The following is a 13530-nucleotide window of genomic DNA, read 5'->3' as shown; positions in this document are numbered from 1 at the left end:
GGATTATTTTTGAACATATGTTGCTTTGCAAGGGTGGCAATTAACATAGAAAACAAGACAGGGGGGGTTTATGCTTTTTAAATTTACCGCAAAACCATTTACAACAAGGATTTACAACAGGCATATATAACACAGACCTGTGGTTTGGTGTCTGGCTTTATCCTAACTTTCTCCCAGAGACTACTCCCTCTGTCTCTTTCTTTCTTATTAAGAAAGAGTGAAAATAAAACAATGGGATGGGATTTTACTATCTTGTGCTCAGTGTGGCTTGGCTCCTCCTGGAACCACTCATCTACTTCTTCTCTGTTGGGGAGAAGAATCTCTTTCAGGGTCTTCTGCCCAGTCCTTCTCCGGAGACCAGGACTTTGACAATGACCAATGAACCCTTCTTTCATTCCCATCCTGGGTGAAGATTTTCATCTCTTTGAGTCTTTGCTTCCCTTTTTCCAGGTAAGTCTCCTATGGACCTTTGTTCTTCCTCACCAGTCAAGAACTGATGACTGCTCTGCACACTCATGTAACTTCATCTTTTCTTTCCAGCCAGTTCTGTATTGTCTTTTTTTCTTTTCTTTTTCTCCTCTCCTTCTCCCTCTCTCCATTTTTGGATCAGATCAGCACCATATCCCCCAGCAGCTAAAGAGCTGAACGTCCTCCAGGCTCCAACATCTATATACCACAACAATGGTTTTGCTCCCTCAACATTTCCCCACAACAGCTCTAGCTAGCTTATGAAACCCTGTGGCAGCAGAGCTGTCCTTCAGCTGAGCTTCTTCTCCACTTTTCTCTCTCCATTTGCTAATTCATGCCAGCAAAAGAGCAACTAGGTCAGATCACTAAACTCCGTATGCTGCATACCTATCACACATAACCATACCTGAACTCCATTAACCCCAATTTTGTCTAGGGTCAAATCCAGGTCTTCATAGTGTTCCTTGTATGTCCATATGCTTCCAATAATGGGGCTGTCCATCTACTCAATCCTGTTAGATTCATCTTGCTTGAGGAAAGGAAAAGTGGATAAAGATGGCTTTCCAGTCTCACCTACAACTGTGGTAATCTTCTTACAAGCTGCCTGTTCTGATTCTCAACTGAGTTGCCCATGACCTCTGTATTTAGATCATCACATCGGCACTGCAGCATGTTCTTAACAGCCATTGTGCCCTCAGTCATTCATCAAACACTCCGCAAAAAGTCTTTCTATACATTTTCTGGACTGCCAGATAGACATCTGGACATGAGGAGTGGAAGAAACGAACAGAAGGCACATGATGCTAAAACAAACTGCCCAGCATGTTCCAAGCTCCATCCCAATAAGGTAAAGAACAACCCTCTGAAAAGCAAGCTGAGTTTGGTCCATGGGCATCTCAAGTGCTGCACCAGCTGTTTGGTTCCCAGACCATCTTCTTCCTTTGAGACCCAGCCATTTTGCAGTTTCCCTTCCCCAGCAACATGAAGGAATCAGCTTCTGATCAAGGAATACAAAGCAAGGCTGTCAACCTGGGCAATGCGTCATAGCAGCAAGACCCAGCTGGGGCACTCCTTTGTGTAAACAGAAGCCAGCCAGGATCTCTACACTTTTGCAAGGGGACTCATCCCTCCAAGCCCTCCCTCCAGTCTGTGGAGATCTGAATTCTGTTTGCTAAAATTCCATCTCATAAAGATGATCATACATTTAACTTACTAAACTGGCAAGTCAGGTTGGTCACTTCTGCAGAGATGTTGGCTGGCACTTCTAGGCGAAATACTTATGCTGCTATTTCCCACACCTTCAGGGATTTTACAAGCCAGCAGGGGCCAGTGGCAATTAAGTGGTGGTTTGGCTTGAAAACTTCAAAGCATCAATTAATTTAATTTAATTTATTGAGATTTATATACCGCCCTTCTCCCAAAGGGACTCAGGGCGGTTTACAGGGCATAAATATAAATGACAATATAAACATTACAAACATTAAAAAACAATTAAATCAGTGCCCAAGTTAAAACAAGAATAAAACAAGCCAATAAAAACCCATGTACCCCCATCAGGCTAGACCCGCTAGTTCAAATAAATGGGTCTTCAACCCGCGACGGAAGGATCGGAGGTCTGATGTCGTCCGGAGCTCCACCGGCAGTTGGTTCCACAAAGCCGGGGCACCCACAGAGAAGGCCCTCCCCCTGGGTGCCACCAGTCGACACTCCCTGACAGGAGGCACCCTGAGGAGGCCCTCTCTGTGGGCGCGCACAGGGCGGAGGGGAGTCGACGCCGGCAGCAGGTGGTCCTCGAGGTATCGCGGACCCATGCCATGTAGGGACTTAAAGATCATAACCAAAACCTTGAACCTTACCCGGAAGACAACCGGTAACCAATGTAGCTCACGGAGCAAAGGTGTAACATGGGAGTACCGGGAAACTCCCAAGACAACTCTCGCGGCCGCATTCTGTACCAGTTGGAGCCTCCGAGTAGTCTTCAAGGGAAGTCCCATGTAGAGAGCATTACAGTAGTCTAGGCGAGAGGTCACGAGCGCATGAGTAACCGTACATAAGGCCTCCCGGTCCAGATAGGGCCGCAACTGGCGCACCAGGCGAACCTGGGCAAAAGCCCCCCTAGTCACGGCCACTATGTGATCCTCCAAAGTGAGTCGTGAATCTAGGAGGACTCCCAAGTTGCGAGCCCTATCCACAGGGGGTAAAAGCTCACCCCCCATAGAAAGAGATGGAACATCCCAAGTGTCCCGGGGAGACGGAATGCACAGCCACTCAGTCTTGTCAGGGTTGAGTTGAAGTCTGTTCCTCCCCATCCAGACCCGAACCGCCTCCAGGCAACGGGACATCACAGCGAGGGCATCACTGGGGTGGTTTGGGGTCGAAATAAAAAGTTGGGTATCATCAGCGTATTGATGATACCCAACTCCAAAACCACGAATGATCTCACCCAGCGGTTTCATATAGATGTTGAACAGGAGAGGCGAGAGGACCGACCCCTGAGGAACTCCACAAGCGAGAGTCCTAGGGGTCGACCTCTGCCCCCCTGCCAACACCGACTGCGAGCGTCCCAGGAGATAGGAGGAGAACCACTGAAAAACCGTGCCTCCCACTCCCAATCCCCTGAGACGCTGCAGCAGGATACCATGGTCGATGGTATCGAAAGCCGCCGAGAGGTCTAATAGGACTAGGACAGAGGAATATCCCCTATCCCGAGCCCTCCAGAGATCATTCACCAGTGCGACCAATGCCGTCTCCGTGCTGTGCCCGGGCCTGAAGCCCGATTGGTAAGGGTCCAGATAATCCGCTTCATCCAGGACCAGAGGGAGCTGATGCGCCACCACACTCTCAACAACCTTCGCAAGAAAGCGAAGGTTGGAGACTGGACGAAAGTTGTTCAATACAGCTGGGTCCAAGGCAGGCTTCTTGAGGAGAGGTCTCACCACCGCCTCCTTCAAGACGGTGGGGAAATAACCCTCACTCAAAGAAGCAGATATAACCGCCTGGAGCCAGCCTCGTGTCCTCTCCCTAGCTGCATAAACCAGCCAAGAAGGGCACGGATCCAATAAACATGTGGTGGAACTCAGCTTCCCCATAATCCTGTCCACTTCATCAGGGGTCACAGAATCAAACTCCTCCCAGATAACATTGACAAGACCGCCCGTGTCCTGATCGCAAGACTCTGCCCAGCTGGAGTCCAAACCGGTCCGAATCCGAGCGATTTTATCCGACAGATGTTGACTAAACTCCTCGGCACGACCCTGCAAGGGATCCTCCCTCACCTCCTGATTAAGAAGGGAGCGAGTCACCCTAAACAAGGCGGCCGGGCGATTATCTGCGGGCGCGATGAGGGTGGAGAAGTAATTACACCTCGCCTCCCTCATCGCAGCGAGATAAGACCTAATATAGGTTCTTAACCGCAATCGGTCGGGTTCAGATCGGCTGGACCTCCAGCAGCTCTCTAGACCCCGTTTCCGACGCTTCATCTCCCGGAGCTCCGCGGAGAACCATGGAGCTCGCTGGGATCTGCGCCGGGTCAGGGGCCGCAAGGGTACAACCCGGTCGAGTGCCTCAGTGGCTGCCCTTTCCCAGGCTTCCACTAAGGCATCCGCCGAGCTGTGAGCAATGGAGGCAGGTGGGGGCCCCAGCGCCGCTTGGAATCTATCAGGATCCATTAGGCGTCTGGGGCGGTACCATCTAGTTGGCTCCGTACCCCCACGGCGAGGGGTGGCAAAATGGAAGACCAGCCGCAGGAGGTGATGATCGGTCCATGACAGGGGCATAATAAATGGAAAGCCCCCACCAAGATCATCCAACCACCGTCCAGATAAAAAAATCAGGTCAAGGGTGTGGCCTCCCTCATGAGTTGGCTCAGAAATTACCTGCGTCAGGTCCATGGCCGTCATGGAAGCCATGAACTCCCGAGCAAGCTCAGATAAACCTCCCAGGGATGGTAGGTTGACGTCTCCCAAAACTATAAGTTTGGGGAACTCAACCACCAACCCCGAGAGGATATCGAGCAGCTCGGGCAGGGCTGCCGCTACGCGACTAGGCGAAATGTACACGAGCAGCAAGCCCAACTGCGCCCCAGAGCCAAATCTCATAAAGAGAGACTCACACCCGACTATCTGAGGAACGGTGGTCTCCCGCGGACATAAGGTCTCCCTAACAATCACCGCCACACCCCCACCCCTACCCTGAGCTCGAGGCTGGTGCAGCACCCGGAAGCCTGGTGGGCAAAGGTCAACCAAAGGGACCCCACCCTCTGGGCCCAACCAAGTCTCCGTGATGCAAGCCAGGTCCGCATGCTCACCCTCAACCAAATCCCTAACAAGGGGAGCTTTGTTAACCACGGACCTGGCATTCAGGTACACCAGCCGGAGCTCAGGAGGCTGCACATCATCGCTCCCGGAACCTCGGGGAAGAAGCAGAGGGTCGGAGCGCCCCACCGCTTGCAAATAGCGGAGACGGCGCTCCCGGTAACGATATGGCCCCCTGTCTATCCGCCTGCTGCCATTCCCCGTCGTGGGAATTGGTAACCCCACGACCCGCTCATGAGCTCCGGAGACAACGACCCCTCGTTCTCCCCCCGCGCGGTCGGACCCAAGTCTAGCCTGAACTATGGTTGATTGGCTGCCCCCCAAAGCCAGACAACCTCTATCTCCCACCCCCCTCCCCAACCCCATAAAAAATTTTGATAAAAACATAATCAGGGGCCTCTTACTAAATTTATATTGACGGCCCCTGCCCCTAATAAGGTCTAAAAAAATTTTTTTGAGCAAATCTGCTGCCATTGTCAACCTCCCATCGCCTGGTTCGCTCCCACAGGGTCGACCTACTCAGAGTTCCGTCAGTTAAGCAACGCCGGCTGGCAACCCCTAGGGGGAGAGCCTTCTCTGTGGGCACACCAACCCTCTGGAATAAGCTGCCTTCGGAGCTGCGGATGGCCCCCGAGCTTTGGTCCTTTCGCCGTGAGCTGAAGACATGGATGTTTCAACAATCGGACCTGGACTGACTATGGTTTTAAATTTGGTTTTATGGGGTTAAATTACTATGTATTGAACATATCTACTGTTTAATTCTTTTTTAAATTTTGTATTTTCATGTTCTTTTTTAGTTTTTATTGTTGTGAGCCTCCCTGAGTCCTTAGGGAGAAGGGCGGCATATAAATATAATCAATCAATCAATCAATCAATCAATCAAATCATTCTTTTGATAGACCTACTTAAATGGAAAGTAAGGTTCCCACAATTCCCTTAGTCTGGCTAAGTATAGACATAACTTACATTTTAGCAGATTCTGCCAGCTGAAGATTTTTCCACTCCATGTCCACTTGCTTGGCCACCAAACTCTTGCTTGTCCTGTCTTTTCATTTTGGAAGATAAGAATGTGCTAGCAGGGGTCTCCCACCCCAAATCTCCTCATCCCAGAAGTTGCCAGATGGAAACTAAACACTTCAAACCTTCTGAAACACACCTGGTGATTTGTATTTCATTTATGTGCATTTTTAAAACTGCTGCTGTATCATATATTGCAGCGATGCTCTGGTCAGTAGTCTTGATTTTATGTTGCTGTTTCATTTATTGATTTGTGTGGGGTCAATTTTTTTTTACTCTCCCTCACACTCAAGGTTATGATCTCTTCAAATCTGGGTACAGGAAAGTAGCATACAATACTGTAATTTTTTTCCTTTCTTATTGCATTCTTTGACCAAGTGACAAAACTAGTGGACCAGAGGAATGCCATAGATATAATTTACTTGGACTTCAGTAAGGCATTTGATAAAGTAGATCACAACCTACTACTTGATAAGATAGAAAAATGTGGGTTAGATAGCATCACCACCAGATGGATTCGTAGCTGGCTGACAGACCGTACTCAGCGTGTGGTCCTCAATGGAACTGCATCTACATGGAAGGAAGTGTGTAGTGGGCTGCCCCAGGGCTCTGTTCTGAGCCCAGTGCTCTTCAACATCTACATCAATGATTTGGATGAGGGGATAGATGGGGAACTCATCAAATTTGCAGATGACACCAAGCTGGCAGGAATAGCCAACACTCCAGAAAATAGGCTTAAGATACAGGAGGATCTGGACAGACTCGAACACTGGCCACTCTCTAACAAAATGAAATTCAATTGCGAAAAAAGTAACGTTCTACATTTAGGCAAGAAAAATCAAATGCACAGGTATAGTTTAGGTGGTACCTTGCTCAATAGTAGTAACTGTGAGAGAGATCTCGGAGTCCTAGTGGACAATCACTTAAATATGAGCCAGCAGTGTGCTGCAGCTGCCAAAAAAGCCAAAACAGTGCTGGGCTGCATTAACAGAGGGATAGAATCAAGATCATGTGAAGTACTAATACCACTTTACAATGCCTTGGTAAGGCCACACCTGGAATACTGCATCCAGTTTTGGTCACCACGATGTAAAAAAGATGTCAAGACTCTAGAAAGAGTACAGAGAAGAGCAACAAAGATGATTGGGGGACTGGAGCCTAAAACATATAGGGAACGGTTGCTGGAATTGGGTATGTGTAGTTTAACGAAGAGAAGGGTGAGGGGTGACATGATAGCAGTGTTCCAATATCTCAGGGGCTACCACAAAGAAGAGGGAGTCAAGCTATTCTCCAAAGCACCTGAAAGCAGGACAAGAAGCAACGGATGGAAACTAGTCAAGGAGAGAAGCAACCTAGAACTAAGGAGAAACTTCCTGACAGTTAGAACAATTAACCAGTGGAACAACCTGCCTCCAGAAGTGGTGAATGCTCCAACACTGGAAGTTTTTAAGAAGAGACTGGACAGCCATTTGTCTGAAATGGTATAGGGTTTCCTGCCTGAGCAGGGGGTTGGACTAGATGACCTCCAAGGTCCCTTCCAACCTCCTCCTCCTCCTCCTCCTCCTCCTCCTCCTCCTCCTCCTCCTCCTCCTCCTCCTCCTCCTCCTCTTCTTCTTCTTCTTCTTCTTCTTCTTCTTCTTCTTCTTCTTCTCCTCCTCCTCCTCCTCCTCCTCCTCCTCCTCCTCATTATCATCATCATCATCATCATCATCATCATCATCATCATCATCATCATCATCATCTCTTGGGAAGGTTTGGTGTAAACCATTCCAAGCACCCAGCCCAGAAAACTCTCCAGTCCCATGCTTCACCCACCCAGCTCCATCATCATTTCCTTTCTTTTATCTCCACCCTTTCCTGTTGAAGAAGTCTGGAATTCAGAAAGCTGCCTGCTAAGAAATAATTGTCCCAGCACAGTGCCAGGCCTGAATCCTTATTGAAATGGATATAGGAAATCCAAGAACATGTCCATAGAGGAAGGTCTAGCTATGTCAAGCTTTCTGCTTCCTATCATGTGTCCCAAACAGACAGGAACTCCAAAGCTGCAGTGGTATAATAAGTAGGGAGGATGTAAAGATGGAGGACAAATTTTGTCCTCATCAGCATCAACCTCATCAGCATCAGAAAGTAGGATGAATAAATCTTTCCTAGAAATGTGTCATCCTCCACTGTGCTCCAACTGTCTTCCACCTGGCCTCCTTGCCTTTTTTGGCTTTTAGAATTTTATGTGGCTTTTTATGTGTACTGTAACCTATGAGAGAGATCAAACCTGCTAATGATACATGCTAACCATAACATTAACAACTTTAACATCAAAACAATTCCACATCAATCTACTGATGGACGTTGTTGTTGCTATAACATCTTACATTCTGGACTCAGAAAATAAATAAATAAGCTGCAACATCTACCAAGACGCTGAGCAGACTTTGAAAAATGGGAAAGGTCATTCACAACCAATAATAATGTCCATAAGTAGATTGATGTGGAATTGTTTTGATGTTAAATATGCTTGAATAGGATAGGATTGGACAGGACAGGATAGGATATTCTTTATTGGCCAAGTGTGACTGGATACACAAGGAATTTGTCTTCAGTTCATAAGCTCTCAGTCTACATGTAAACAACAAAATGATAATCATAAGTCATAAGATACAAACAGCAAAGTGATAAATCATAAGAAATCAATAGGAAAAGGTAATAGGAAAGATGAGGAGAATAATAGATGAGAAGAATATTTAAATATGTTAATGTTATGTTTAGCATTTATCTTTTGGCTGGCTGGATCTCTCTCACAGATTACAGTACACATAAAACATCGCATAAAGATTTAAAAGCAAAAGAAAAAAACTGAAATTTTGTAAGACTGTAAGCTGTAGCTTGTATATTTTAGGCATAAATCCAGCAGTTTTATGACATAGATTTTATATCTTGTGATGCTACAGAACCATTTTTTTTCAAATCAACCAAGTTTTGATTCATGTTGCAACAAGAATTACAATCAGACTTGTAGCCTGAGTCTAATACTGTTCCAGATTTGATTAATAGTTGTGACCCACTGTATAGATATTTTCCCCTTTCCCTCCTTTTTTTGTTTTGTTTCCTGTTAACTTGTAGCTGTATTTTTTGTTATCTTTCATATATTTCTTTTTCTGAGGTTTTGTTGTTGTTGTTATTTTTATACATTCAGCGATGTGAAATCACAGCATCCAGTTCTTTAGATGAGTGGCCTTTTGCAATTGACGGATGGAAATTTTGTCAATGCATAGATTTTCAAGATTTTTTTGGTTGTGCTGATAATCTTTGCAACCACCACGACCGCTTTATGCCATAATATTTCAACTTTGCTTTTTAGATTTTGATCCTTCCAGGTTTCCATGGCTGCCTTGGCATCTTTGCCCAGCACTTCCTGGCACTGTCCATACAGATAAGCTAGGCAGCTGCCTAGGGTGCCAAACTTTAAGAAAAGAATCTACAAAAAATGCAATTTTTGTGTGTGAAGAGGCGACACCTTGTAAAGCTTGGTGATGACTGACAGCTATGGGGTCACAGTGAAGGCTGTTTTCCACTATCCCAATAAACTGCAGGGGAGGGAATAGATTCAAGAAGTGTTCCCACATCCTTCCTGCTTCTTTTTCTCTCTCCAGAAAAAGCTGTAATTAACTGGTCAGGAGTATGACAATGAAAGTGTGAGTTTCACTCATTCTAGAGCCCTTGAATGAAAGTGTGCAAAATAGGGTACAGAGCCTTGACCCAGTGGCGTAGCGTGGGTTGTCAGCACCCGGGGCAAGGCAAGTAATTTGCGCCCCCTAACCCGTGGATTTTAGCACTCGAGTCTCTTCCACTAGATTAGTTAAAGAAACCCTTACCAACTAAGCACATGTATTGTTTGTTATGAAAATAACAACAGTGGGCGGCGACCCGGCGGCTCGGATCGGATTCGCACAGCCAGCACTGCAGTGAGAGAGAGTGAGTGAGCCAGGCAGGGGCAGAGAGCTGCGAGTGCAAGCGTGTCCCCCCCAGATGTTGCACCCGGTGCGGCCGGCCCCCCCTGTACCCCCCACGCTACGCCACTGCCTTGACCCAGGGCTAGGTAGGAAAGCCTATATGTGGCATCTGTGCTGTTTCCTACACAGAAAATTGGACATGTGATGTCAGTAGATCCCTGACTCAGTTTCCCTGTTGTCATCTCCTGTTAGCCACAACCTCATCCATTTCATTTTCTCCCCTTTTACTTGCAAACTTTTCCCACTAGCAATATGCAGAGCACAAGTATTCTTGGCCGGGGGCATGATGGATGGATAGGTGGATGGATGGACACAGAGATATAAATATAATAGAGTATTTGGGAAGGACATATACAAATGTTCAAAAGTGCCCATACAAACACACATATACATATTTCCGAATGTCTTCCACTCTGTAAATCTGCTTATGTAAATTTATAACAAAATCTATGCATTACCTCTGTACATGTATAGTTGGCTGAAAGCTTTTGATATGCACAGGGACATGTAAAATAATCAGGGGTGGTTTGTTTTTTTACAAAATCATGTTTTCAACTTGCAGCAACAGAAAAGGAAGTTGGACCAGCCTTGTTTGTGAAAACAGCTCCGGCAAGCAGAGAGCCCCACTGGCAAGAAGAGCCGTTATGCTCATAAAATGGGGTCGCAAGATGTATGTGTCCCAGGTGAGGTGGACATGGCCTGGAGAATCTGTCCAGGGCCTGCTCTTTTTGTCACTTCAAGGGCCCTTGTGTGAAGGGGCCACAATGAGTCAATGTAGGGAATGGGAGGGATGCAGTGGCTCAGTGGGTTAGGACGCTGAGCTTGTCGATCAAAAGATCGGCAGTTTGGTGGGTCGAATCCCGAGTGCCGCGTAGCAGAGTGAGCGCCTGTTACTCGTCCCAGCTTCTGCCAACCTAGCAGTTCGAAAGCACGTAAAAATGCAAGTAGAAAAATAGGGACCACTACGGTGGGAAGGTAACAGCGTTCCGTGCGCCTTTGGCGTCTAGTCATGCCGGCCACATGACCACGGAGACGTCCTCGGACAAGCGCTGGCTCTTCGGCTTTGAAACGGTGATGAGCACCGGCCGCTAGAGTCGGAAATGACTAGCACGCATGTGCGGGGGAACCTTTACCTTACCTTTAGGGAATGGGAGACAGATTGCCCCTTTCATTAAGAGAGCTGCACATTTTATTTAGTTACTGTTACTTTCATTTGTTTGCATGGATGCACAAAACAAAGTCCTTTCATATGTTACTCCTCTGGTCTTCTGGATGGTCAGCTTCAGGGACGTGTCTCTTCACCTGGGAGAGCTTGGTAGCAGACCAACCCCCTTGAGCCCAGCAAGTTCTGTTCACCATTTAAGTGGGACCCCAAGGAGGCAGTGTGCTGTTGTTTGTTTCTTGCAACAGTTAATAGCCTGGGTCTCGTTAGTGCTTGCTGGACTAACTTGAGTTTAGCCAGAGAGTTAAGTGCAATAGCCCAGTAATTAAGCCCTGGACATTTCATCTCAACAGACAGTGGAGGAACTTTACACACTTTCAATGTGACCCCTGAGTTCAGCATGCAAAAGCAGCTACTGTTGCTTAAGCTGGTGACAGAGGGACATCTCCAAGTCCAAGGGAGACATTAGAAAGTGCTTGCCAAAGTGGCCAATTCCACTCCTTCCTTCTGCCAAAGTCCTGCACACGGCACTGTTGGAGGAGAGATGGATAACACAGAGGCATCTGCAAATGCCATCTCATTATCTGGAGTTCATTGGCATTGCTGCTACCACATCTTCAAAGACTCCACTTGGACATTGTCCAAAGTTAACCAGAGTCCACCCAGAGACCCAGAGCTGAAATAGAATAGGAGACTTGTTATTAAATAAATGCATACATTTTCCTGTAAGCAAGAACCATTTTCCTTACTACTTTAGCTCTGTAAGAGCCATGAGGCTTGACCAAGCCCTAGGCCCAGCATCTGGTCCAGCCTTCTGGACCGCTGAGACCCAATGGATACATTCGGGGGGGGGCTTCATCCTCATCTCTTCCCCAGAAACTGTTAATATGGAGCTGCTGCTGCTCCCTAGGATTCAGGAGCTGGAAAAAAGCCTTATAGACAGCAGCTAGTGATTGCTTGATCTTCCAGGAACCATTCCACAACCAATTGGCTGCCATTCCCACAACTGCTGATAGCCAATTCTAATTCGCCAGGCCAAATATACTCAGGCAAAGAAATATTATGTTCCATGACACACTTTTTCGAGCTGAATGAAAGGCTAGCATTGCTATTGTCTTGATAAGGAATTTCATTTGGGGTTTTCTACATTGTTTCCTTTCAAGGGAAGAAAGAAGTTCCTGGTGGATGGCTTAAAATATTATCTTATTAAGCCACATTGTGACCTCTCTGGTTTGGACCTGGTATGTTGTGTGCATCCTATCATTATAGCTTGTTCAATAAACAACTAAAGTAGCAATGGCTTAGCATGAAGTTTGAACTCAATCAGCTAAGAATGTGAGCATTTTCACTTTGGCTTGTTTACAACTTCCCAGTGTAGTGTTTTGAACATATATCCTTCCCTGCTGTGATATGAAAATGGTGGGCCGAAAGAGGGAGACAGCAGTACTGTGAGCTCCCAGGCATTTACCATTATCCAAGAGATCCACCACCATGCCCCCCTCCCCCCAGGTGAAGCAGAGAGGGATAGTCCAGAGGCTCCATCGATGGAGCATGAATATGTTGAATGTAAAACACACGGAAGCCTGCAACTTCACAGCTTCCACCTCGCAGCAACTGCAAGGCCTTAGAAAGTTTGGAAAGAGCCAGGAAGTCTTTTTGCCTTCTTTGAATTGGTCTTCAAGCAAACAGCTGGTGATGAAAATGGTCTGCTCATGAGGTTCCTCCAACCACAACAGAAAGACAAAATGAAACCATGGGAGGGAGCTTCATGAAGAGGGCAAAGGGGACCCAGCCAGGCCAGTCCAGGAAAACACCCCACACATTGTCCCATCCTTGGCTGGCTCTTGATTTCCTCTGTGGGTTTCTACCCTGAAAAACTGCGGTGCACTGCTGGCTGCAGAATTTATTTGGAAACAATCTGATTGATTGGGAAGGTATGTCACAAGGGACATTTTAAAGCATTCTGGGTGCCATTCAGAGTTTCCCAGATGCCCTCTCTTCTCTTATAGCTTCCCTGCAGTCCTGGACTCCAGCTATGAGGACACTTAGGGAACGCAGCGAGCCTGGAATTACTCAGCCAGCCTTGTGTCTGACAAATGAGCCTCTCAGCTCTATCTCCATGCCTGGGGCTGCCCACATCCAGCCTGGAAGCAAATCCAGAGCTGTGACTTCCTTGGCAGCTTGCCAGGAAGGCACCAGTCAGGCCCTGGGCCTAGCTGTCCTTTTTCTTCTTGCCTGAGTAATGCAACCCATCCAGGTGGCCAAGTGAGGGGTCAGGTGGCCAAGTGAGGGGGCAGGTACAGCCAAGAGAGAGACCCATGTCTTCCAACCCTTCAGTTCTGGAACATGAGTCCTTGGGAAAAGCCAAGTATTCGTTTTGCTGAAAGGTCAAAAGAATTCATTTTTAATAACATCCTGCTGTCTTTGAACGATTTCTTAGCCATCTTTAACTGTAGTGAGATAAATTTATTTAAATCATGACTTGACCAAGATGGTCATATATTCAACCAAGAATAATTCTCTCTTTCTCCCACACACAAACACACAGAGAGAGAGAGAGAGA

The sequence above is a fragment of the Vipera ursinii genome (assembly GCF_947247035.1).
Source record: "Vipera ursinii genome assembly, chromosome: 4".
NCBI lineage: Eukaryota > Metazoa > Chordata > Lepidosauria > Squamata > Viperidae > Vipera > Vipera ursinii.
The sequence above is the reverse complement of the archived record's forward strand: the minus strand, read 5'-3'. Positions refer to the sequence as shown.